Source organism: Pseudorca crassidens, chromosome 11 (genome assembly GCF_039906515.1).
Source record: "Pseudorca crassidens isolate mPseCra1 chromosome 11, mPseCra1.hap1, whole genome shotgun sequence".
NCBI lineage: Eukaryota > Metazoa > Chordata > Mammalia > Artiodactyla > Delphinidae > Pseudorca > Pseudorca crassidens.
The window spans coordinates 89,040,432-89,065,929 of record NC_090306.1 but is presented as its reverse complement, the minus strand read 5'-3'; the positions used below and the strand labels follow the sequence as shown (position 1 = coordinate 89,065,929).

Genomic DNA, 25,498 nt, shown 5'->3' with positions numbered 1-25,498 from the left:
TGCCAACCCTAACCTTCCATTCCATGTCTCCCCCAACCCCCTCCCCCTGGCAACCACCAGTCTGTTCTCTATGTCTGTAATTCTGTTTCATAGATATTTTCATTTGTGTCACATTTTAGAGTCCACATATAAGTGATATCATATGGTATTTGTCTTTCTGACTTATTTCACTTAGTATGATAATCTCTAGTTGCATCCACGTTGCTGCAAATGGCATTATTTCATTCTTTTTTTTACGGCTGAATAGTATTCCATTGTGCTGTATATATGTACCACACCTTATTTATTCATTCATCTGTCAGTGGACATTTAGGTTGTTTCCATGTCTTGACTATTGTGAATAGTGCCACTACGAACATAGGGGTGCATGTATCTTTTTTTTTTTTTGCGGTACGCAGGCCTCACTGTTGTGGCCTCTCCCATTGTGGAACACAGGCTCCGGACACGCAGGCTCAGTGGCCATGGCTCACGGGCCCAGCCACTCGGCGGCATGTGGGATCCTCCCGGACTGGGGCACGAACCCGTGTCCCCTGCATTGGCAGGCGGACTCTCAACCACTGCGCCACCAGGGAAGCCCTATCTTTTTGAATTATAGTTTTCTCTGGATATATGCCCAGGAGTGGGATTGCTGCATCATATGCTAGTTCTATTTTTAGTTTTCTGAGGAACCTCCATACTGTTTTCCACAGTGGCTGCACCAACTTACATTTCCACCAACAGTGTATGAGGATTCCCTTTTCTCCACACCCTCTCCAGCATTTATTATTTGTAGACTTTTTAATGATGACCATTCTGACTGGTGTGAGGTGGTACCTCATTGTAGTTTTGAGTTGCATTTCTCTAATAATTAGCAATGCTGAGCATCTTTTCGTGTGCCTATTGGCCATCTGTATTTCTTCCTTGGAGAAATGTCTCTTTAGGTCTTCTGCCCATTTTTGGATTGGGTTGTTTGTTCTTTTGTTGTTGAGTTGTATGAGCTGTTTGTATATTTTGGAAATGAAGGCCTTGGTCACATCGTTGGCAAGTATTTTCTCCCTTTCTGTAGGTTGTCTCTTTGTTTTGTTTATGGTTTCCTTTGCTGCGCAAAAGCTTGTAAGTTTGATTAGGTCCCATTTGTTTATTTTTGCTTTTATTTCTTTTGCCTTGGGAGACTAAGAAAACATTGGTACGATTTATGTCAGAATGTTTTGCCTATGTTCTCTTCTAGGAGTTTTATGGTATCATGTCTTATGTTTAAGTCTTTAAGTCAGTTTGAGTTTATTTTTGTGCACGGTGTGTTCTAACTTCGTTGATTTACATGCGGCCATCCAACTTTCCCAGCACCACTTGCTGAAGAGGCTGTCTTTTTCTCATTGTATATTCTTGCCTCAGGAAATTGGTTTCTTAGGATTTCAACTTGTCACTAGGGAATCACCTGTTTAATAATAAGGACTGAATCTCTACAGGAGCTTTTCCTACCTTTCCAAAGCAAAAAGAAGGAAAAGGTGCAATGAATGGGAAGCATTTTGAGCCCTGGAAGGTGAGGCAGTGGTGCAGGAGACCCTGGGTGATGGAGGGCCCAGAGCTGGCCTCTGGATGCAGCCCCCCAGCCAGGCTCAGCTGACACGGCCACAGGCGAGCTAAGGCTCTGAGCTGCGTTTTAACCTTGAGTACTTTGAGGGCAGAAACAAGCAAGCAGAGGGTTAAGGTACTTCTTTTGTATCAGGGTTTAAATCTGGTGACCTGGATTAGGGTCACAAACTCCAATGCCCTCTGGAGCCAGCAGGGAGTCCCTGAGCCACTGAAGGTGGGAGACTGCCACTTAAATCTTGCTCGTGTTGTCGTGAGGGAATGGGGACCTTGTCTTTTGGGATGTTTCAAATTCTCAAGAGAAGCCAGAAAACCCGATTTTATGTGTCATCTGCATTCTCAAATGTTAGCTACAATCAAAAAATAATTCTTTTAGTGGTGTTGAAAATTTTTTTTAACTTGTTTGGGCTGGATTTGCACGGGGGCCACCAGTTGGTACCCTCACCCAGGCACTGGACGCTGGGACTAGTAACGAGGTGCCCTCTTGGAAAGGGCTGTTCTGAGCTGTGCCCACCACTGCCTCCCACCCAGCTGTGCTGCTCAGCTAACCGAACCGTAAGCAGTTGAGGGGGCAAAGAGTCAGGTGGAACAAGCCAGACTGCAGAAGTTCAGAATGCAATTAGGATAGCTCACGATCAGCTAGCAACCAGCTTAGTGGTTACTAAGAGACACCCCTGGGACCTCAGCTCTGCCCACCCACTCTTCTTGGTAATACCTCCTTCTAACACTCTCATTACAGTCTACTCATTTTGCATGTCTCTCCCTTCTAGAATGTAGACTCCAAGAGGGCAGGTACTTTTTACTGTGTGTTCAGCCTCATATCCTCGGTGCCTGGCACATACTAGACACTCAAAGCTTTGTTGAATGAACGAATGGATGCATGCACGCATACGTGAATGAATGACTTGGGGGTGACAGGGATTCTTAAAGGCCACAAAAGGGCTGATGAGGCCGCATGGGCTTCCTGGTGCCTTCAATCGGCAGCCCCAGCCCATGTCCCCATGGAGGGTTTCTGGCAAAGATCCTGCAGCTGCAATGCAAGAGCTCAGTGTCAGCCCAGAGGCCGGAGGCCAAGAGACAAGCAGCTGGGGTGCCTGGTGCCGGGTGGAAATGGGCTCAGGGTGCCTGCGGTAGCCTTTGACGTGGGGGGTGGGGGGTGGGAACTGGCACTTTCCACCCGAATGGTGAGGCCAGGAAGCAGGAGGAGAGTCACGCGAGGGTGCTGGTGCCAAGGGCTCCCTTTCAGCCTGACCAGGTGTGGCTGCAGGGGCTCATTTCCATCTCAGATCAGCTGTTCAGGCTTCCGGAGGCCTGGGCAGGCTGCGGGGTGTGTGTGTGTGCGGGGATGGGGATGCTGCTGCCAAGCTGCACCGGCGTCCGATGAATGGTGGCCCGGAACAGGGACAATGGCAGGGAAGGGATGTGCCTCCCACGTGCTCGGGAGGCTGGGTTTCCTGGGAAAGCAGAAGTCGGAGGGCAGGTGGAATGTGCACTGCTGACTGATGCTTTGGGACCCTTGGAAGTCACTGCTGGCAGGAGGCGGGGGGAGGGTTCCACTGTGCAGCCTCCAACGTTTCACCCCTCTCCCAGCCGAGGTGGCCGATGGCACCCCACCCACGTGGGCCTCCCAGAGGGCGATGCTTTTCTGAGGCAGAAGGTTATGACGCCCCAGCTTCTCCTTCTGGTCTCTCCCTCCTTGGGACCGACTGACTTCACTGGTTCTTGCTGATTCTCTTCCTAGACTCACCAGAATGTTCTACCGCTCATATTTTACCCACATCACTTGGCCTCCTCAGGTCTTAGTTGCCCCATCTGTAAAATGGGGACAACAGTCGTGTCTCCTCCTCAAGGTTGTTTAGAGGATTCAGTGAGAGCTTACAAGGAAAGCACTTAGCACTTCTCTTTATCACTATAAATATGACAGAGGGTAGCTTCCAAAGTGGCCGACAGTATAGTGAGCACACTACCCTGCCTCTCCCGTAGCCTAACAGCACATCTCACTCTTTATGTAAGCATCACAGTGGGCGCTTGGTGAAATATGGATTCCTCGACGCCACCTGGAGAAATTCTGACTCAGTGGGTCTGGTTGTTCTAGGTCCCTGCCCTTGACGGCTGCCCCAGGATGACTCTACCAGGCCGATTCCAAGGTTGGTGATCCTGTGTCCCATTTTGAAAACTGCTGATCAGCCGTCACTTTTTTTTTTTTTTTTTGCGGTACGCGGGCCTCTCACTGTTGTGGCCTCTCCCATTAGAGAGCACAGGCTCAGCGGCCATGGCTCACGGGCCCAGCCGCTCCGCGGCATGTGGGATCTTCCCGGACCGGGGCACGAACCCGTGTCCCCTGCATCAGCAGGCGGACTCTCAACCACTGCGCCACCAGAGAAGCCCCAGCCGTCACTTTTACATGAACAGGTTCTGCAGTTAACATCCAACACATTTGTTACCTATGCAAAACGCCTGGCTCACGGCGATTCAATATCTCACTGACTCAGAGACAGAAGCAATTGGAGGCCACTTGGAATGGCGGCTGTTTGTTAAGCAAACTGGAGGGCTAAAGAGCCGTTTCCTAGCTATAGAGAGATCAGCTATTAATAAGTATTAACAGGCTGTACAGAGTGCGTGGAATTTCAGAGTCAGTGAACCATGGATTAGGAGACACCCCCAGAGGTCAATTTATTTCTTAATCAAGTAGCATGTTTCAACAATATCCCATTTCCCTATTGTTCAAAGGGTACATTCTCTTAGGCTTTCATGTCTGCATGGTGTGTGTTTGCTGGCGAGGGCAAGGCTAGTCTTTCGCTAGGAGGGGAGGTGGAGCCAGCTCTGAGACAGGGGCTCAAAGCCCTCCTCCCCCCCCAGCCACAGACCTGGGGCCCCAAAAGAGCCATTTTCACCACCTTCAGCCAGACCCCTTTGTCTCGAGCTGCTCCATCCCAATTATGGTTATAGCGCCGTGAACAGTGTGAGTTCAACTTATTCCCCTCCTCCAAGGACATTAGGACAGGGCCTGGGTATCTCTTTGTCCCAAGTGCCAGGCACTCAGTGCCCAGTACTTGCGGGACTCAGAAAAGAGTGATTAGCTTTGTGCCAACGTGTTAATGCCTTTCAAATACTAAGACTTTTCGTCTGTCTCAGCTGCTTTACTACCTTTTCCCTCGTTCAAGAATGGCCCATTTGGGAGGATAATGAAAGTGCCACAGGAAGGCCATCATTGAGTGCTACAGGGACAAGCATGTCTAAATTCACAGCTGTTTAGTGAGACACTTAAGAACCTGGGCTGCTTCTCAGTCACTTCTGGGGACATACATACAAATACACATAATGGAGCCCTACATGACATCATGGATTTGGACCCGGGGCCCACAGATGAATAAGACCCTCAAGTTAATGGCATCAGAGGTGGGCATGTCCTTCTGTTTGTAGAGGTGCAGAGTGATTTTACAGCCCTAGAGCCCTTGGAACACAGAGCTTCACAGTCGGAAAATACCTTTGTGATCATCTGATACCACGTTCTGATTTTCAGATGGCAACACTGAGACCCAGAGATGTTAACCCATCCACCCACTCCCAGGAAGTGGCGAAGCTGGGACCAGAAACCGAGTCTTCTGCCCCTTTGTGCTGCTGGACTGTACAGTGAAAAGAGGAACCTTCAGCAGCTCTTGTCCATGGCACAGGGATGGACCCAGGAAGAGAGTGATGGGTGGGCCAGCCCAAGTGCCACCTCCATGGTGCTAAAACATCTCTGTGAGATGCAGCAAACAACCCTGCTTCCAGCAACCTAAGGAGTATCATGTGGACTCATGATCCGTGGAATTTCTGAAACTGAACTCCTGTTCAGTGACCTTTTTTATTATTCAGTATAGGGAACATGGCAAAGGTCCCCCTGGGCTGGCTTGATTGAGGAATCCATTAAAGAAAAATGAAGCAAGAATTGGGAAAAGTCTTGATGACTTTTTTAAAAGAACAGTGACTCTGCTGTTTGCACATGACAGGATACTATCTTTAGAAAATTCTAAAGATGATACCAGAAAACTACTAGAGCTCATCAATGAATACAGTGAAGGTGCAGGATACAAAATTAATACACAGAAGTTTCTTGCATTTCTATTCAATAACAACAAAAGATCACAAAGAGAAATTAAGGAAACAATCCCATTTACCATCACATTATAAAGAATAAAATACCTAGGAATAATACCTAAGGAGGCAAAAGACCTGTACTCTGAAAACTATAAGACACTGATGAAAGAAATTAAAGACGACACAAACAGATGGAAAGATATACCATGTTCTTGCATTGGAAGAATCAATATTGTTACCATGACTATACCATCCAAGGCAATCTACAGATTCAATGCAATCCCTATTAAATTACGAATGGCATTTTCCACAGAATTAGAACAAATAAATTTTTAAATTTGTATGGAAACACAAAAGGCCCTGAATAGCCAAAGCAATCCTGAGAAAGAAAAGCGGAGCTGGAGGAATCAGGCTCCCTGCCTTCAGACTATACTACAAGGCTACAGTAATCAAAATAGTATGGTACTCAGTACCTCTCATCAGGATGCTTGCACAAGCCTCTAGATAGCCTCATCCACCAGAGGGCAGACAGCAGAAGCAACAAAAACTACAGTCCTGCAGCCTGTGGAACGAAAACCACATTCACAGAAACATAGAAAAAAATGAAAACATAGACAAAATGAAAAGGCAGAGGACTATGTACCAGATGAAGGAATTAAAACCCCAGAAAAACAACTAAATGAAGTGGAGATAGGTAACCTTCCAGAAAAAGCATTCAGAATAATGATACTGAAGATGATCCAGGACCTCAGAAAAAGAATGGAGGCAAAGATCGAGAAGATGCAAGAAATGTTTAACAAAGACCTAGAAGAATTAAAGAACAAACACCTAAAAGAATTAAAGAACAAACAAACAGAGATGAACAATACAATAACTGAAATGAAAAATACACTAGAAGGAATCAATAGCAGAATAACTGAGGCAGAAGAACAGATAAGTGACCTAGAAGACAGAATGGTGGAATTCACTTTCATGGAACAGAATAAAGAAAAAAGAATGAAAAGAAATGAAGACAGCCTAAGAGACCTCTGGGACAACATTAAATGCACTAACATTTCCATTATAGGGGTCCCAGAAGGAGAAGAGAGAGAGGAAGGACCCAAGAAAATATTTGAAGAGATTATAGTAGAAAACTTCCCTAACATGGGAAAGGAAATAGCCACCCAAGTCCAAGAAGTGCAGAGAGTCCCAGGCAGGATAAATCCGTGGAGAAACAGGCTGAGACACATTGTAACAAAATTGACAAAAATTAAAGACAAATTATTAAAAGCAACAAGGGAAAAACGACAAATAATATACAAGGGAACTCCCATAAAGTTAACAGCTGATTTCTCAGCAGAAACTCTACAAGCCAGAACGGAGTGGCATGATATATTTAAAGTGATGAAAGGGAAAAACCTACAACTAAGATTACTCTAACCAGCAAGGATCTCATTCAGATTCGATGGAGAAATCAAAAGCTTTACAGGCAAGAGAATTCAGCACCACCAAACCAGCTCTACAACAAATGCTAAAGGAACTTCTCTAAGTGGGAAACACAAGAGAAGAAAAGGACCTACAAAAACAAATCCATAACAATTAAGAAAATGGTAATAGGAACATACATATCTATAATTACATTAAATGTGAATAGATTAAATGCTCCAACCAAATGACACAGGCTTGATGAATGGATACAAAAGCAAGACCCATATATATGCTGTCTACAAGAGACCCACTTCAGACCTAGGGACACATACAGACTGAAAGTGAGGGGATGGAAAAAGATATTCCATGCAAATGGAAATCAAAAGAAAGCTGGGGTAGCAATACTCATATCAGATAAAATAGACTTTAAAATAAGGAATGTTACAAGAGACAAGGAAGGACACTACATAATGATCAAGGGATCAATCCAAGAAGAAGATATAACAATTATAAATATATATGCACCCAACATAGAGCACCTCAATACATAAGGAAAATGCTAACAGCTATAAAAGAGCAAATAAAAAGTAACACAATAATAGTGGGGGACTTTAACACCTCACTTACATCAATGGACAGATCATCCAAACAGAAAACTAATAAGGAAACACAAGCTTTAAATGACACAATAGACCAGACAGATTTAATTGATATTTATAGGACATTCCATTCAAAAACAACAGAATACACTTTCTTATCAAATGCACATGGAACATTCTCCAGGATAGATCACATCTTGGGTCACAAGTCAAGCCTTGATAAATTTAAGAAAATTGAAATCATATCAAGCATCTTTTCCAACCACAACACTATGAGATTAGAAATAAATTACAGGGGAAAAAAATGTAGAAAACACAAACACATGGAGGCTAAACAATACATTACTAAATAATCAAGAGATCACTGAAGGAGTCAAAGAGGAAACCAAAAAATACCTAGAGACAAATGACAACGAAAACATGACGATCCTAAACCTTTGGGATGGAAATGTATGGACACCAAGGGGGCAAACCAGGGGGTGGTGGTGGGATGAATTGGGACATTGGGACTGACATATATATACTAATATGTATAAAATAGATAACTAATAAGAGCTTGCTTATAAAAAAATAAAATTAAATTAAACAAACCCCAAAACCTATGTGATGCAGCAAAAACAGTTTTAAGAGGGAAGTTTATAGCAATACAATCCTACCACAAGAAACAAGAGAAATCTCAAACAATCTAAGCTTACACCTAAAGGAACTAGAGAAGGAAGAACAAACAAAACCCAAAGTTAGTAGAAGGAAAGAAATCATAAAGATCAGATCAGAAATAAGTGAACTAGAAACAAAGTAAACAATAGCAAAGATCAACAAAACTAAAACCTGGTTCTTTGAGAAGATACACAAAACTGGTAAACCTTTAGCCAGACTCATCAAGAAAAAGAGGGAGAGGACTCAAATCAATAAAATTAGAAATGAAAAAGGAGAAGTTACAATGGACACCACAGAAATACAAAACACCATAAGAGACTACCACAGGCAACACTAGGCCAATAAAATGAACAACCTGGAAGAAATGGACAAACTCTTAGAAAGGTATAATCTTCCAAGACTGAACCAGGAAGAAACAGAAAATATGAACAGACCAATCACAAGTAAAGAAATTGGAACTGTGATTAAAAATCTTCCAACAAACAAAAGTCCAGGACCAGATGGCTTCACAGGTGAATTCTATCAAACATTTAGAGAAGAGCTAAAACCCATCCTTCTCAAACTCTTCCAAAAAACTGCAGAGGAAGGAACACTCCCAAACTCATTCTACCAGGCCACCATCACCCTGATACCAAAACTAGACAAAGATACTACAAAAAAAGAAAATTACAGACCAATATCACTGATGAATATAGATGCAAAAATCCTCAACAAAATACTAGCAAACAGAATTTAACAACACATTGAAGGGATCATATACCATGACCAAGTGGGATTTATCCCAGGGATGCAAGGATTCTTCAATATCAGCAAATCAATGTGATACACCATATTAACAAATTGAAGAAGAAAAACCATATGATCATGTCACTAGATGCAGAAAAAGCTTTTGACAAAATTCATCACCCATTTATGATAAAAACTCTCCAGAAAGTGGGCATAGAGGGAAACTACCTCAGCATAATAAAGGCCATATATGACAAACCCACAGCAAACATCATTCTCAGTGGTGAAAAACTGAAAGATCAGGAACAAGACAAGGATGTCCACTCTCACCACTATTATTCAACATAGTTTTGGAAGTCCTAGCCATGGCAATCAGGGAAGAAAAAGAAATAAAAAGAATCCAAATTGGAAAAGAAAAAGTAAAACTGTCACTGTTTGCAGATGACATGATGCTAAACATAGGTAATCCTAAAGATGTCACCAGAAAACTACTAGAGCTAATCAATGAATTTGGTAAAGTTGCAGGATACAAAATTAATGCACAGAAATCTCTTGCATTCCTATACACTAACAATGAAAGATCAGAAAGAGAAATTAAGGAAACAATCCCATTTACCATTGCAACAAGAAGAATAAAATACCTAGGAATAAACTACCTAAGGAGGTAAAAGACCTGTACTCAGAAAACTGTAAGACACTGATGAAAGAAATCAAAGATGACACAAACAGATGGAGAGATTATACCATGTTCTTGGATTAGAAGAATCAATATTGTGAAAATGACTATTCTACCCAAAGCAATCTACAGATTCAATGCAATCTCTATCAAATTACCAATGGCATTTTTCACAGAACTAGAACAAAAAATCTTAAAATTTTTATGGAGACACAAAAGACCCCAAATAGCCAAAGCATCTCTAGGGAAAGAAATGGAGCTGGAGGAATCTGATCCCTGACTTCAGACTATACGACAAAGCTACAGTAATCAAGACAATATGGTACTGGCACAAAAACAGAAATATAGATCAATGGAACAGGATAGAAAGCCCAGAGAAAAACCCACACACCTATGGTCAACAGCCTATGACAAAAGAGGCAAGGATATACAGTGGAGAAAAGACAGCCTCTTCAATAAGTGGTGCTGGGAAAACTGGACAGCTACATGTAAAAGAATGAAATCAGAACACTCCCTAACACCATACACAAAAATAAACTCAAAATGGATTAAAGACCTAAATGTAAGACTGGACACTATAAAACTCCTAGAGGAAAACACAGGAAGAACACTCTGACATAAATCACAGCAAGATTTCTTTTGACCCACCTCCTAGGGTAATGGTAATAAATACAAAAATAAACAGATTGGACCTAATGAAACATAAAAGCTTTTGCACAGCAAAGGAAACCAAAAACAAGACGAAAAGACAACACTCAGAATGGGAGAAAATATTTGCAAATGCATCAACAGACAAAGGATTAATCTCCAAAATATATAAACAGCTCATGCAACTCCATATTAAAAAAACAAACAACCCAATCCAAAAATGGGCAGAAGACCTAAACAGACATTTCTCCATAGAAGATGTCTTTGGATGGCCAAGAGACACATGAAAAGCTGCTCAACATCACTAATTATTAGAGAAATGCAAATCAAAACTACAATGAGGTATCACCTCACACTGGTTAGAATGGGCATTATCAGAAAATCTAGAAACAATAAATGCTGGAGAGGGTGTGGAGAAAAGGGAACCCTCTTGCACTGTTGGTGGGAATGTAAGTTGATACAGCCACTATGGAGAACAGTATGGAGGTTCCTTAAAAAACTAAAAGTAGAATTACCATATGACCCAGCAATCCAACTACTGGGCATATACCCCAAGGAAACCATAATTCAAAAAGAGTCATGTACCCCAGTGTTCACTGCAGCTCTATTTACAATAGCCAGGTCATGGAAGCAACCTAAATACCCATTGACAGGTGAATGAATAAAGTAGATGTGATAGGGTTTCCCTAGTGGTGCAGTGGTTAAGAATCTGCCTGCCAATGCAGGGGACACAGGGTTCAAGCCCTGGTCTGGGAAGATACACATGCCACTGAGCAACTAAGCCTGTGCACCACAGCTACTGAACCTGCGCTCTAGAGCCCAGGGGCCACAACTACTGAAACCCGCATGCCTATAGCCCGTGCTCTGCAACAAGAGAAGCCACCACAATGAGAAGGCTGCACATGGCAATAAAAGAGTAGCCCCGCTCAACACAACTAGATAAAGCCTGTGCCCAGCAATGAAGACCTAACATAGCCAAAAAAAAAAATGAAAAAGATGTGGTACATATATACAATGGAATATTACTCAGCCGTAAAAAGGAATGAAATTGGGTCATTTGTAGAGACGTGGATGGACCTAGAGACTGTCATACAGAGTGAAGTAAGTCAGAGGAAGACAAATATCATATTTAATGTATATATGTGGAATACAGAAAAATGGTACAGAGGAACTGGTTTGCAAGGCAGAAATAGAGCCACAGATATAGAGAACAAATGTATGGACACCAAGAGGGGGAAAGCGGGGTGGTGGTGGTGCTGTGATGAATTGGGATATTGGGATTGACATGTATACACTAATAATGTATAAAATGGATAACTAATAAGAACCTGCTGTATAAAAAAATAAATAAAATTCAAAACCAAAACAAAACATAAGACAGTATGGTACTGGCACAAAAACAGAAATATAGACCAATGCAACAGGATAGAAAGCCCAGAAATAAACCCACGTACCTATGGTCAACTAATCTATGATAAAGGAGGCAAGGATATACAATGGAGAAAAGACAGTCTCTTCAATAAGTGGTGCTGGGAAAACTGGACATGTAAAAGAATGAAACTAGAACACTCTGTAACATCATACACAAAAATAAACTCAAAATGGATTAAAGATCTAAATGTAAGACCGGTTACTATAAAACTCTTAGAGGAAAACACAGGAAGAACACTCTTTGACATAAATCACAGCAATATCTTTTAGGATCCACCTCCCAGAGTAATGAAAATAAAAACAACAATAAACAAATGGAACCTAATCAAACTTAAAAGCCTTTGCACAGCAAAGGAAACCATAAACAAAAGGAAAAGACAACCCACAGAATGGGAGAAAATATTTGCAAATGAGGTGACCGACAACTAATTAATTTCCAAAATATACAAATAGCTTGTACAGCTCAATATCAAAACAAAGAAACAGGGCTTCCCAGGTGACGCAGTGGTTGAGAGTCCGCCTGCCGATGCAGGGGACACGGGTTCGTGCCCCGGTCCGGGAAGATCGCACATGGTGTGGAGCGGCTGGGCCTGTGAGCCATGGCCGCTGAGCCTGCGTGTCCGGAGCCTGTGCTCCCCAACGGAAGAGGCCACAACAGTGAGAGGCCCGCGTACCGCAAAAACAAACAAACAAACAAACAAATCCAATCGAAAAATGGGCAGAAGACCTAAGTAGACATTTCTCCAAAGAAGACATAGAGATGGCCAAAAAGCACATGAAAAGATTCTCAACATTGCTAATTATTAAAGAAATGCAAAGCAAAACCACTATGAGGTATCACCTCACACTGGTCAGAATGGCCATCATCAAAATGTCTGCAAACAATAAATGCTAGAGAGGGTGTGGAGAAAAGGGAACCCTCCCAACTGTTGGTGGGAATGTAAATTGGTACAACCACTATGGTGAAAAGTATGGAGGTTCCTGAAAAAACTAGAAATATCAATAGAACTACTGTATTATGATCCAGCAATCCCACTCCTGGGCATGTATCGGGAGAAAACTATAATTCGAACAGATACATGCACCCCCAATGTTCACTGCAGCACTATTTACAGTAGCCAAGACGTGGAAGCAACCTAAATGTCCATCGACAGAGGGATGTATAAAGAAGATGTGGGACATATATACAATGGAATACTACTCAGCCATAAAAAGAATGAAATAATGCCATTTGCAGCAACATGGATGGACCTAGAGATTATATACTAAGTGAAGTAAGTCAGACAGAGAAAGACAAATATATGATATCACTTATATGTGGAATCTAAAAAGATGATACAAATGAACTTATTTATAAAACAGAAATAGACTCACAGACATAGAAAACAAACTTGCGATTACCAAAGGGGAAAGGTTGGGGGGGAGTGATAAATTAGGAGTTCTGGATTAACAGATACACAGTACTATATATAAAATAGATAATCAACAAGGACCTGCTGTATAGCACAGTGAACTCCACTCAATAGTCTCTAATGACCTATATGGGAAAAGAATCTGAAAAAGAGTAGATGTATGTATAACTGAACGACTTCGCTGTACACCTGAAACTAATACAATATTGCAAATCAACTATACTCCAATATAAAGTAAAAATTAAATTAAAAAATAGAAGAAGTTTTAAGAATGAAGAAAATTTAAAAAAAAGAACAGTGACTATTTGGGCCAGTGTAAGAAAGTAAGTGACTCAATTTCAGGATAGAATTTTTATAGAAAATCAGTGTCTTACTGATGCCATTAAATAAATACTGAACAAATACTGGGGGTATTTGCTTTCTTACCCTGCGTAGGAAGTCTAGGATTCTGCTCAGTCAACCCGACACAGAGATCAGACTCTGAAGTCAGGCAGACGCATCTGGACATGGATCCTGGCAATGCCCCTGACAGTGCCATGACCCAGGGTTGGCATTTCCACCCTCCCCGCCTCAGTTTCCTCATCTGTAAAGTGGAAGCTGATAGCAGCACATACTTTACAGGCTGTCATGAGGTTTGAAGGGATAAAGTCAGCAAAGAACAAGGCATATCACCTGGCCCACGGCTGCTCCTAATGAACATGCAATTAATATTTAAAGTTAAAAGTGCTTTTCGGGCTTCCTTGGTGGCGCAGTGGTTGAGAGTCCGCCTGCCGATGCAGGGGACACGGGTTCGTGCCCCGGTCCGGGAAGATCCCACATGCCGCTGAGAGGCCGGGCCCGTGAGCCATGGCCGCTGAGCCTGCGCGTCCGGAGCCTGTGCTCCGCAATGGGAGAGGCCACAAGAGTGAGAGGCCCGCGTACCGCAAAAAAAAAAAAAAAAAAAAAAAAAAAAGTGCTTTCCCATGGGGGAAAAAAAAGCGGTCTTCTTTGCAGCTGTTTCCATCAAGGGGCAGAACACAGACTCTGCAGCTAGACAGCCTGGGGTTAAAATCTGGCTCCACCATCCACCAGCTATGGAAGCTGGGCAAGTTACTTGACGTGGGCCTCAATATTCTCATCAGTAAAATAGGGCCTAGGACAGCACTGACCTCCTAAGGTTCTATGTGGCGGTGATAACAGCTCGCTGTTTGCCCTGTGCACTGCGGGTGCACAGGGGACTATCTCGGAGGCATCACTCATGTTCTATTCAGGCCAGTGCAACGATGAAAAGATGCGGAAATTCCCCACATCACCTTCCCCAGCTAGACCTCTGCCCTAAGGAGCCAAAAAGGAGGGAAGAGTGGCTGATGTCATCTGTCCTTTCACTTCCGCTGTCTCTTTTGGGTGGAGGCCAAATAGTGGCGAGTCCAGGGTAGAGTGGGAGAGAGAAAGCTCGAGCTGCATGCGCCCAGGCTCCTGAGCGGGGCAGAAAAGGCTCTGACCCCTGACCTCTGGCAGGCACACTGTTGGTACCCTAGTCTCCAAGCTGAGCCAGTCTACAACCTGCAGGTCCCCCCACTTTACCCCTCCGTGGGCTTTGGATTGGTTGGCTCGCCCCTCTCCCACTGCCCAGCAGGTCACTAACCTCCCAGCCCTATTCTCCATGCCCAGGAGGGACACCTAACACCTGGCAGCTGCCCCATACTTCGTCTCAATCCCTCAGTTGGCACAGGCACTGGCGGGTGGCCAGTGCAGAGGCAGATAAGGTTTGTCTCTGGGGAGAAATCTCACATTCTAACAACAGACATGGATGAGGAAAGGAAAACATAATGCAATGTGGCAGCTGACAAGTGCTCACCCAGGGGTTAGGAGTACGCTGGTGTCAGACTCCCAGATCTAGTGCCTACTAGCCTAGAAGCGTGGGGCTTTCTTAACCTCTCCAAGCCTCTATTTCCCCATCTGTAAAATGGGCAAAACAACAGCTCCTCCCTCGAAGGTGGTGGAAAACATCAGACGAGAAGAGCTATGTGTGCCCTGGCATATAAGTACTCAATACCTGAGAGCTCTTTATGTCACAAGGTGGGCATGAGGATGAAGCAGGACAAAATAGCACAGGCAATGCCCTTTATCTGGGGGAGGAAATGATTTCCCCAAGAAAGGAGAGTTCCTGGGAAGCTGGAGAGAGGAGCATTTGTGAGCTGGGCTAAAAGGCCACACAAGCCGGGGCTGGGGTGGGAACTGGAAGCACGAAGACTCAGCAAGAACAGAGAGCAGGGCTGTCCCTGCACAGGCCGTGTGCCCCAAGTGACAGGGACAGGCTGATCTGCCAAAGCCGAATGAGCCTACGGGGGCCTGTGGGAGGCTGCAGCACACCCCCATCCCAGCCTTCCAGAAAGGACGCTTCACAGACATGATTACACTGGCGGGGCAAGGTGGGCTGCTGGGCATCTTTTTTTATAGACTAAGTGGCATTCTCTGAGCCAAAGCAATGAACAAGAGGTTCAGAAAAGCAAGTGGGGTCAGGGCCTGGGGGGACTGATTTTCATGAATGAATCTACTTCCTGTGGTGACTGAAGCCTCCAGGGGAGGCCCTTGAGCTCCAGGGACCAAAGGCACATGATGACAGCTGGGGACAGGCCACCACCCGTGTTCCCAGGAGACAGAGCCTTGGTACTGCCCTCCCCCAGGGCTCACCTTTCACTTCCCCCTGCTCTGCAAATTCTCCAGGCTGGGCCCTGGGTGCAAAACTACCTCCTGGGGGATTCCTCCTCCCCTGTTTCTGTTTTCTTTTAAAAACCATAAAAACTGCAGTCACTCAAGAGAGGCAGGAATACCTCCACTCTTGTGTCTGCTGCACTGCCCTGAGGAAGGCGCTGGGCGAAGGGTCAGTGTGAGGTCCGGAGTGAAACAGAATGATCTAGATTCTAGATCGACTGACCATTCGTTAACAAGTCTACAACCCCAAGGTGGCCAGACAACAAAAAACTACAAATTCACCTGCAGGCTTAGATGGAAAAAGGAAGAAAACCAGGTGTTGCACTTACTGAGGTCAACGAGTTTTAGCGAGTACTTGTCATGTGGCAGGTGAGGTACTGAGTCCAGTTGGGATCAGATACGGTGGAGGGACAGGGATGGACCAGGAAGACCCCAGGTTGGGATGGGGGTTCTGCATGGCAACAGACTCTTGCCTGGGACCAAGAGGACTGAGAAACAAATGGGTCCATGAGGGCTCCTGTCTCTTTACTACCATGGGGAACTCTGCACCCTTAAATGAAGTCATGGCTCATCAGAGCCAGACTGACAGCAGGAGGCCCGTTTGTCATATACGGAGTCACAATGATGGCCATGGCAGACCCAGACCTACTGTGCTGAGACTTTACCTAATTTTACCTCTGATTCTGATAACTCTGTGAGGTGTAAACTAACACCTTGTTTTATAGATAAGGAAACTGAGGCCCAGAAAGTTAAGCATTTCTCCAAGGTCGTCAACCTTCGCTCTTTGACGGAGAGGTCCACCGTGACCTGGACCTTTGTGCCTGGAGTGCAGTCCACTGTGTGGGAACTGTGCCTGTGTGCCACAAGGATGGTGCCGGCGGTGCCCGTCCAGTAATGGGACGGGAGGGCCAGGCACCTGCCATGTGCCAGGCATCCTACGAGGCACTCGACAGCCACCATCTCAGTCAATCCTCAGGATAACCTACAAGTGCTATCCCCACTTTACAGATGAGTAAACTGAGGCTCAGGGAGCTTCAACACTTATGTCAAGGCCCACACCTTGTAAGTCGTAGGGGCCAGATGTAACCCTGGTGGCCCAGTTCTGGAGCAGGGGTCTTCGGCCTCGAGCCTAGTCATGCCCACGCTGACCTGTAGCTGGTCCACCTTTATTTATGACCCTAAGTCATTCCCATCAGGAAGAGCCTGGAGCACACAGGCTCCCCCACTGCCCAGATCTACCTTGGAGGGGCACGCCTGGCTGCTGCGGGCATTGAAAACACCAGGGCAGTGATTACTGAACCAAGCTCTTAGGAAGGAAGCGCTGATTAAATGCCCTTCCTGAAGTTGTTAAGAAGTTTCAACAATTCTCAGAATTTATTGCATAAAGATCATCGATAAATGGTGTTAAAGAGAAAACAGATTTTCTTGCCAAAGATACCACCAGTTTCAGTTCTGTAAGCCACACCATGTGGCTTTTGCCTTGTCTCCTGAAGCCGTGTTTTGTTTCTATCGAGCCCGGCAACGAGCACGCCTCACAGGGCACAGGGACAGATGCCTTTCTCCATGGCTTTCATAAACCGGATTTTCTGCGTGGTTTACCCACGACTTCTAGCACATCTACAGCTCTGTTCATGGAACTTAAAGGGGCCCCGTCTTCCATGGGCACCCGAGTGGAGAGCAGATCGGAGCCGAACCAGCCCCTATGAGGCCCTCACTCAGCCAGCTCTGGGCACAGCGGAGCGGTCACGTCCCCGGCGCCAGGGCCTCGCGCAGGCGCACAGCCGTCCTTGCGGCTATGGAGCAGCCCCCGATGAGGGTCCCAGGCCCCCGCCCACCCTGCTTCTCGGGGCTCTGCCACAGCGCAGTCAGCCTGGGTGCTCTTCAAACGGGCCGGAATCCAGAAGGGCGGGGCATTTTCTCCGAGTTTTATAGGAATGTCTAACCAGAAACATCTGGAAATACAAGGGGCTAGGTTGGACGCCTCAGGGGGCAGCTCCAGCTCCGCCAGGCCCGGCGTTCACCCTGCGAGCTTGTGCGTCTCCGGCCTCTTTCCCAGCATCCTCTGCTGCAAGATGGCCTCCCTCCTGCCTGCCTGCCTGCCTTTCGCCCTTCCTCCTGTTGCAGCAAAAGTAGAAATGAGACTTTTCTGATAAATAAGGAAGATAAGGAAACAATGAACAGGCTGGGGAAACAACATAAACAGGCCTGAAACGGTTAAGCAATCTTCGTTATTCTTTAGCTGTGACTACTAACAAACACTTACAGCTAGACTTGTCCTTCACAACGCTGATTACTCTCTGACTCCACACAAATTCCCCTTTGCACCTGGCATTTCTTCTCCCCCCTACACTCCCTTGTAGCACTCTTCATGTCAGAAAGAAGGTCACGGGGCCGATAACTTCAGGGACACCAGACCCGGTTGCAGAGCCGCCTGATGCCAGCTTTGGCCATGAATTTGCAGAAGAAAAGAAATGCAAGACCTTCACTACTTTGATCCTTATCACATACCCCGGACTGCGAGCCCCCCATATAAAATCTTCTCTGATTCCCCAAGGAGGGGGGCACAGTTCTTGAGGCGTTAGCCTACTGTGTCTTCCCTTGGCCGGGCAAAGAAAATAAAAAGCTTTTCTATTTCTTGTCTTCCGGTTTTCTGTCTCCGTATTTCTATTCGACAGCGGTGCACAGGGAGCCAGATTTGGCAACACTCCCTCCCCCCTTCCCGTCCTCCATCGTCCACCCCGCTTCCTTCCTCCTTCCACTGATCCAGGCGCACTCATTTCATCTCAGGGTGGTTGAACTTCCCATCGCTTCTGCGTGGAATGCTCCTTCCCCAGACCTTTCAGGGACACAAGGGTTGCCGTTTTGTAGGGGAAGACTTTGGGGAAGGTGGGATTCATGGGGAAGCAGGAAGCATGGTCTCACCTTCCCACGGGTGGCTGCCCCGGGAACGTCCCGCAGGAATCTCAACCTCCAAATATCTGAAGGTGGTTGTCCCCTGCCTCTTCCGTGTCCTCGCCTCTGGGAACGGCACTGCTGTGTGCCCAGTGCCCTGCCAGACGCCCGGACATCAGCTCCTCGCAGCCCAGCCCCGTTTCCCCATCCTGGCAGCCTTGGCGCAAACCACATCCCCTCTAGCCTGGATGGCTTCCCACACTCCAAGCCCGGGGCCCATCCTGACCAGATCAGTCCCTCTGAACACGGCTCTGACTCCGCTGTTCCTGCGCTTTAAGCCCCCAACGAGTCTCTACTGCCTTCCTTGGGGAGTTCAGACTCCTGAGCCTGGACTCAGGACCCATGTGCCCCGGCCCTGTCGCCCAGTGGGCACGCCCACCACTGTGGCTTCTCTGGAAGTGCTGTGTTTCCTTGTGCAGGGATCTGTGCAGACCCAAAGCCTCACTGCTCTCACCTCCTCCGATTTGCCACTCTTCCTGCTAACTGCTGTGGGCTTTCAGACCTCCCTTCCTCCAAGACGATGACCACCCTCACCCCCATCCCAGATCACTTTGGTACCCCCTCTTCCTGGTGCCCCCCAGGGACCCGGATTTACCTCTCTTATAGCACATAGGGTTACTATTGTCATCACTGTTGCTCTTGTTAACAGCAGAGCCAACAGCACCATCAGAAGAGCTGAGTTTTTTGAGTGCTGTTCTAACACAACCACTGTTCTAAGCTCTTGTGTAATGTAACACATTCGATCCCATGGGGTGAAGGGTGCAATGAGCCAACACCCTCACCCTTGCTCCTGGCAGAGGAAGAAATATGGGACTAGAGTACTGCAGTCCATCCCACCTTCCTCCTACATCTGCACTCACGACCAGGGTGGGGGCAGGTGCTTGGGTTGAACTCCTGGGTCTAAACCCTGCCCCTTGTTTGCCACGTGACTTTGGACAAGTCAACCTCTCTGAGCCTCAGTTTCTGTTTCTGTCAAATGGGTCCTGGGTGACAGGGAAATGAACGCCATCCATCACATGCCTACATAGGGCCTGGAATTACTGGCCCCTCAGCAGGGACCTCTCTCCTGGGCAGAACCAACATCAGATCCTGAGACCAACCACCCTCTTTCTGGATTTTGAGGCTGGATTTTCCTCCAGCAGTTAAGTATTTCCAACTGCTTTGAAATTAAAAAAAAAAATAAAAATAAAAATAACAGAAAGGCACATCCACTTCTGTAGACAAGTGTGAAGTCATCAGCCCCTCTGCCAGCCGGGTCTGAACAAGCACGCCCTGTGTCCCTCCTGATGGCAGCGCTCACCAGGTGCCGCTCTGCAGACGGGCCCTCCCAGCCCTCTCCTCCGTTTGTCCTGGGAGCTGCTGGCACAGGGAGAGCCCTGCAGCGCTCCTCCCAGGAGCTGGGCCCAGCCAAAGGCTGCAGAGAGAGCTGGAGGGGCAGGGAGAGGCCCAAGCCTACATTCCCACCCAGGAACATTTACTCAGTCCTTCATCCTCACCAGGGGTGGCGCTGGAGAGCAGCCACCTCGACATCCCCAGCTCAAATCACCCCAGCTGGCTTTTCAAAGAACCTCCTTCCCCACTCCACCCCCAAGCCCGTCTCTCTTCCTAACTTCAAGTCTCAAAATGCAGAGTTCCTCCCCTCAGAGCCAGTGTAGATAAGAGCCAATCTCCCTGGGTGTGAGTCATAGCTCTGCCACTTGGTTAGCTGGGTGACCTTGGGCAAGTTACTCTACCTCTCTGTGCCTCAGTTTCCTCATCTGTTAGGTGGGAATAGCAGTCGAACCAAGCTCACAGAATAGGTAAAGCGCTCAGAAGAATGCCTGAAACACAGCATGTGCTAATTACCACCTGCTATTACCACCAAGTGACCCCAGCTCAGGCTCAGTCCTGCTTGGTGGGCAGGCTCGGGGTGCAGGAGTGGGCACTGAGGAACTCTCTGGGTTTGAAGGTGTCCCCACAGCAGGCAAGGCCACTTTCTTGACATCCACAGTCCGTGTTACTCCCTCCCACAAAGGCTTTATAAATGTCCCCTTTCCTCTTTCTTCCATTCCACTAGGCAATCCTGAATCAATTTGGAGATCATTTCCCTGTGGGATCTGGACATCTTACATCAAGCAAATATTAAAGTCTGGCCTCGTGCCCTCTATACTTATGTGCAAGATACTTCTCACCTACATCACCTTCTAGTTCAAGAGCCTGATGACAGCACAGCATCATGGAAGAGGCACACACTTTAGAGGGGCAGGGGTGGGAATCCCAGCTGTGTGACCTGGAACAAGTCACTTAACCGGTCTGGGCCTCAGTTTCCCCACCTCTAACGGGGCTGGTAACACCTACTACACAAGAGTGCGCAAGGAGGATTAAACAAGATGGTACATGTCAAGTTCAAAGCACAGGGCTGATGCCCTCTTTGTGGACGATGTGTCAGGAAATCAGGGCTTAAAAAATGCTTAATAAATATTTAATTCTAGAAGGAAAGTTAGTTTCCAATTCTTCATGTCCCTGCAAAATAAATCACCATTTGTTCTGCCATCTGGTCTCGTAAATGATGCAAGCTGGGAAGGAGGCAGCCAAAGAGACGCTGGAGACCAAGGGTACTGATAGATGACGTCAACCTCCCGGATTCAGCAAATGCCTCGGGGACACCGTGACACTGATATGAATGGGATTTACCTGACCGAGCTCAGGTTTGATCCCAGCACTTTGACTTGAGGGACAGTGGGACCAGGTGATTTTAGCCGGCAAAACACCAAGAGGTGTTTTATTATCTAGTAACACAGGTCCCAGATACTCTTGCCCATCCCCCATCCTGGAGTCTCTCCCATCCCTGACCGCTTGGACGGTGGGTTTGGAGAAGGGAAAAGAGATGGGGGGAACTGAGAGATGGGGTAAGAGGGTTGATTTCAAATGTGAGAGATGAATTTTTTTTAAAGTAAGTGAAAGTCCAGTGATTTGGTTTTCAGGCCGCATACAAATTGCCCCTGGGGTTAAAACAGCCATGAAAACATGCCATAGTCTAGATCTCCTGCCAGGACCCAGTCAGGGCTCGAAGGTCCTTAGAATAACAGGTATCATTGCTTTCCATTGTTCCACAGTCTGCACGTGTACAGGAAAAGCCCTGCTGGCTTCCAGCACGTGGGCCAACACAGAACATGCTATGGCCACAGCCTGGTCCACGCCAGGAAGTCACTGATCCCAGGAGGCCATTCAGGGCACGGATATGACCCAACACTCCCTGACCCCCGATACACGAGGTGCCACCGGAACACAACTTCTGGCCACCAGCAGTTCCATTATCTCCTGGAGGGTTGGAGCATAGCTGGGGAGCTGGCTCCCCCTCCTCCAGCCCTAGGCCAGAGCCAGGATGGAGAGGCAGACCTACAATCACCGAACACTCCAGCAAAGACCTGAGTAACTGCCTGGCTGTCAGACCACAGGGGCAGGTGCCACAGCTGACCCCTCATGCCTGCACAGCTCCAGGCAGCACTCAAAACTACTCGGTGAATGGACGCTCCTTGGGGAGAGCCACGGTTTCATTCAAAACCACATTCTGGAATCATTACACTCGGGTCGGGACATCATCCTAGAGAAGGGTAGGGAAGGGAACTAACATTTCAGAAGTCTTTCCTTAGGGCTAGAAACCTGGTGTATTTCCCGAGTCCCTTCCTCAACCTTGAGAGGTGGGTAAGAGCATCTCTGATTGACAGATGAGAACACTGAAACTCAGAGAGGTCCAGTTCTGGGCCTGAGTCTTGGGGCCCGCAGGGAGGAATACAGGGCTTCACACCAGCTTGCTCGCTCTCCTATGATAAAATGTGGCCTCAGCATGATAGCTTGAAAGCCCATTTACAGGACAGGAGGCACCAGGTTCCCCCCATCCTCTGCTCTCCATCCCGTCCCAAACAAAACCAGGAAAAGCCTCCCTTTAGATCTGTTTTCTGGACACTTCCGACCCAAGCAGGGCTCACCCTCTAAGGTCTGAGTGTAGGAGAGAGCCGCCGGCCCACACACTGGGAAATAATGAAAGCTCTTTAGCACGCTCCTTCGGGCTTTGGTTTGCTTATGGGTTGAACTTCCTGTTTGGTTTACTGCTGGGGGACTAACTGTTTGGGCTGCACTTGTTTACAGGGCGGGGGTCAGCTGAGTCTGGGGGACGGGTGTGACCACCCTCCGCTCTTCCAAAGCCCATGAGAGCAGCAAACCAGCTCTCCAAAGAAGGTTCTGGTTAGTTTGTGCTCTTTGGCTTGGAATGCTGGAGGAGATGTCCAGAGTCAAGGCACAAACAGGATGCAAGGGGGCAGGCAGCAAAAACTGGCCCCAGGAAGACGGCTTGGAAGCGGACAGCAGAGGGCCGTGCTCAGAAGGACGCTGGAGGGCTGCTGCGGGTCGGTGGCAGAGGCTCGTCCCTGTACTGGCGTTAACGCTGGGGCGCTGCAGAGGTGCTTCTGAAGGCTAATTACCCCACGGCTGGGACGGGGTGCCTGCCAGGCTGGGACTCTTCTGGCAGCTATAACCCAGGAGCCAGGAGAATCCTTCTAGGGAACTGCCGCATCTTCTGCCTGCTCCAAGGTGGCCTTGGATTCAACTGTTGGCCTCTTGTGAGACAGAGGGTAAGCGATCAAGAGGTCCTCCTGTCCCATTTCTTTGCAAGCAGAGCAGACAGTGAGCGAGGATGTGACACCCTAGACGGGGCTTGTCACAGCTCTTCCCTCTCCGTGGGATGCTGCCCCCGCATTCTGCCCCCTTTTGTTTCAAGGCCAAATCCAAGTGTCTCCTCCTCTGGACCAACTGATGAGGCAGCTGCTTTGTGACGGCTGTGTCCTGGACATGCTGCTATTGTCGCAGCGTGTCACAGGAAGCTGTTCAGCCCCCAGACCATGAGCTCCTGCTCCTAGTCCCTCCTCCGTACCTAGTACGGTAGATGTTCCATCAACGGTTATCAGGTGAACAGCTGATAATTGTTATCAGTAGCGGAACAGTCATGGAACCCTCCCTACGTGCCAGGCCCTGTGACAAGGCTTTCGTGAGGGTTATCTCAGTGAAAATCCTTATGACAGCCCTCTGAGACAAGAGGCTGCATGAACAGAGAGGTTATGTAACTGGTCTCAGGTCACACAGCGAGCAAGTGAGCGGCAGAGACAGGATTCCAACCCAGGCACGTGGCTCCTGAGCGTGCTGGCCATGGCGCCATGCTGCCTCTCAAATGAACGAGTGAAGGAACTGGAGGGGGAGCAGAGGAGTTTTCAGAGTCTACTGGGAGCAGACCAGTGCCTCCAAGGCCCAGGAGGCAGGCCCTGGTGCTGCCTTTGTTTCTTGGACTGGCTCTGCTGTCATCTGACACCAGCCAGCCCAGTGGGTTAGGGAACCAGGTGCCAGCTTGTACAGCCAGCCCAGTGCTACTTAGAGCCCCCAGTCACGGGGGCAGGTGGAGATCAGGGACCAGAGCGTGCAAAATCACCCCAGCAGTCTGATACACATATCCAGAGAGGAAGACCAGGAAAGGAGAGGACATCCCCACCTACCCCTGTGCCCCTGCTCCCCAGGCACCCTCCAGCCGGATGTCCCACACCTCCTGTCCTCTTAGCCTTTCTGAATCTGACCTACCCTTTGTAGATCTCCCTTCCCCAGCTTCACGAGCCTCCTCTAAACGTACAAGCCCACACGTTAATCATGCACGTGTATGGTTCTGCAGATCCATTTCTCATGTTCCTGCTATGACGCTTAAGTGCCTGGATCTCAAACTTCAATGAACACAAGAATCTGCAGGGCAGGTGAAGGGGCGCGTATGTGTCTGTTAAAAATGCAAATCCCACCCCCCCACTCCCCGTTCCCAGAGATTCAATCTGTGCCAGAGATCCAATCTTTGCCCAGGAATCTGCATTCTTAACAAATTATTCCAGTAAATCACCTGTGAAGAAACACTGTTTAAATCCTCGGTACCTAATTACTGGATAAAAGCAATCCTCTTCATATATACAATCTCTCATAATTTACCAGGTCCCCTTACATCTTCTCCCTTGAGCATCACCACAACTGATAAGATGGTCTAGACAGGAGTCCCAGGCATGACTGCACAGAAGAGGAAGCTGCAGTTCAAAGGGCCGTTTGTTCAAGGTGACAGAGGAAGTGGGAGAGGAGGCAAGTTCAGACTGCCCTGGTCTAGCGGTCATTCCAGCCGTGTGTCTGTGTCTGTGTCTCTGTCTTGGCCTCCATGTCTCTGTTTCAGTCTCTCTTTTTTTCTTTCTTGCTATACTATTTAAAACAATTCTAGAAACTAAAAGTAATCATTAGAGGTAAATGATAAGAGGAAAATAAAAATCCCCCAAACTCCCATTCACCAGAGATAATTATTTTTCATGTTTTGGTGCATTTTTCCAGCTTTGTCCTTACGTCTTAATTGCGATTCCACTGTTTTGTAAGCCACATTCTCCCTTCCAACAATCAACCCAAAGTAAGGATGGTATTGCTTTTACTGGCCCTTGAGGGAGAAAGATGCTGGCTGTCTACCTTGTCCCTTTCTGCCCACCGCCTTCCTCAGTAGCCATTGCCTCTTTATCCTCTCCCCCATCCCCTCCAGCAATTGGGGCAGGGGAGAGACCCGGAGGGGAGCAAGCTTTCCTGGGCAGGGATGGGGCCTCTGGATGTTC

General features: G+C 47.2%; 1 protein-coding gene and 1 long non-coding RNA gene across 9 annotated transcripts in view; one reads left to right on the top strand and one right to left on the bottom strand.

Annotated features, from left to right (window-relative positions):
- LOC137202355 (uncharacterized) overlaps nucleotides 1-5,374 on the top strand; it is a 50,923-nt gene extending 45,549 nt beyond the window's left edge. The window contains exons 4-5 of the long non-coding RNA XR_010932556.1: nucleotides 3,665-3,716; nucleotides 5,093-5,374. This is a non-coding gene — a long non-coding RNA (uncharacterized lncRNA). The remainder of the gene's footprint in view (nucleotides 1-3,664; nucleotides 3,717-5,092) is intronic.
- The window catches only part of CHST11 (carbohydrate sulfotransferase 11), a 288,364-nt gene that overhangs the window by 17,412 nt on the left and 245,454 nt on the right, over nucleotides 1-25,498 (bottom strand). The window lies entirely within an intron of this gene.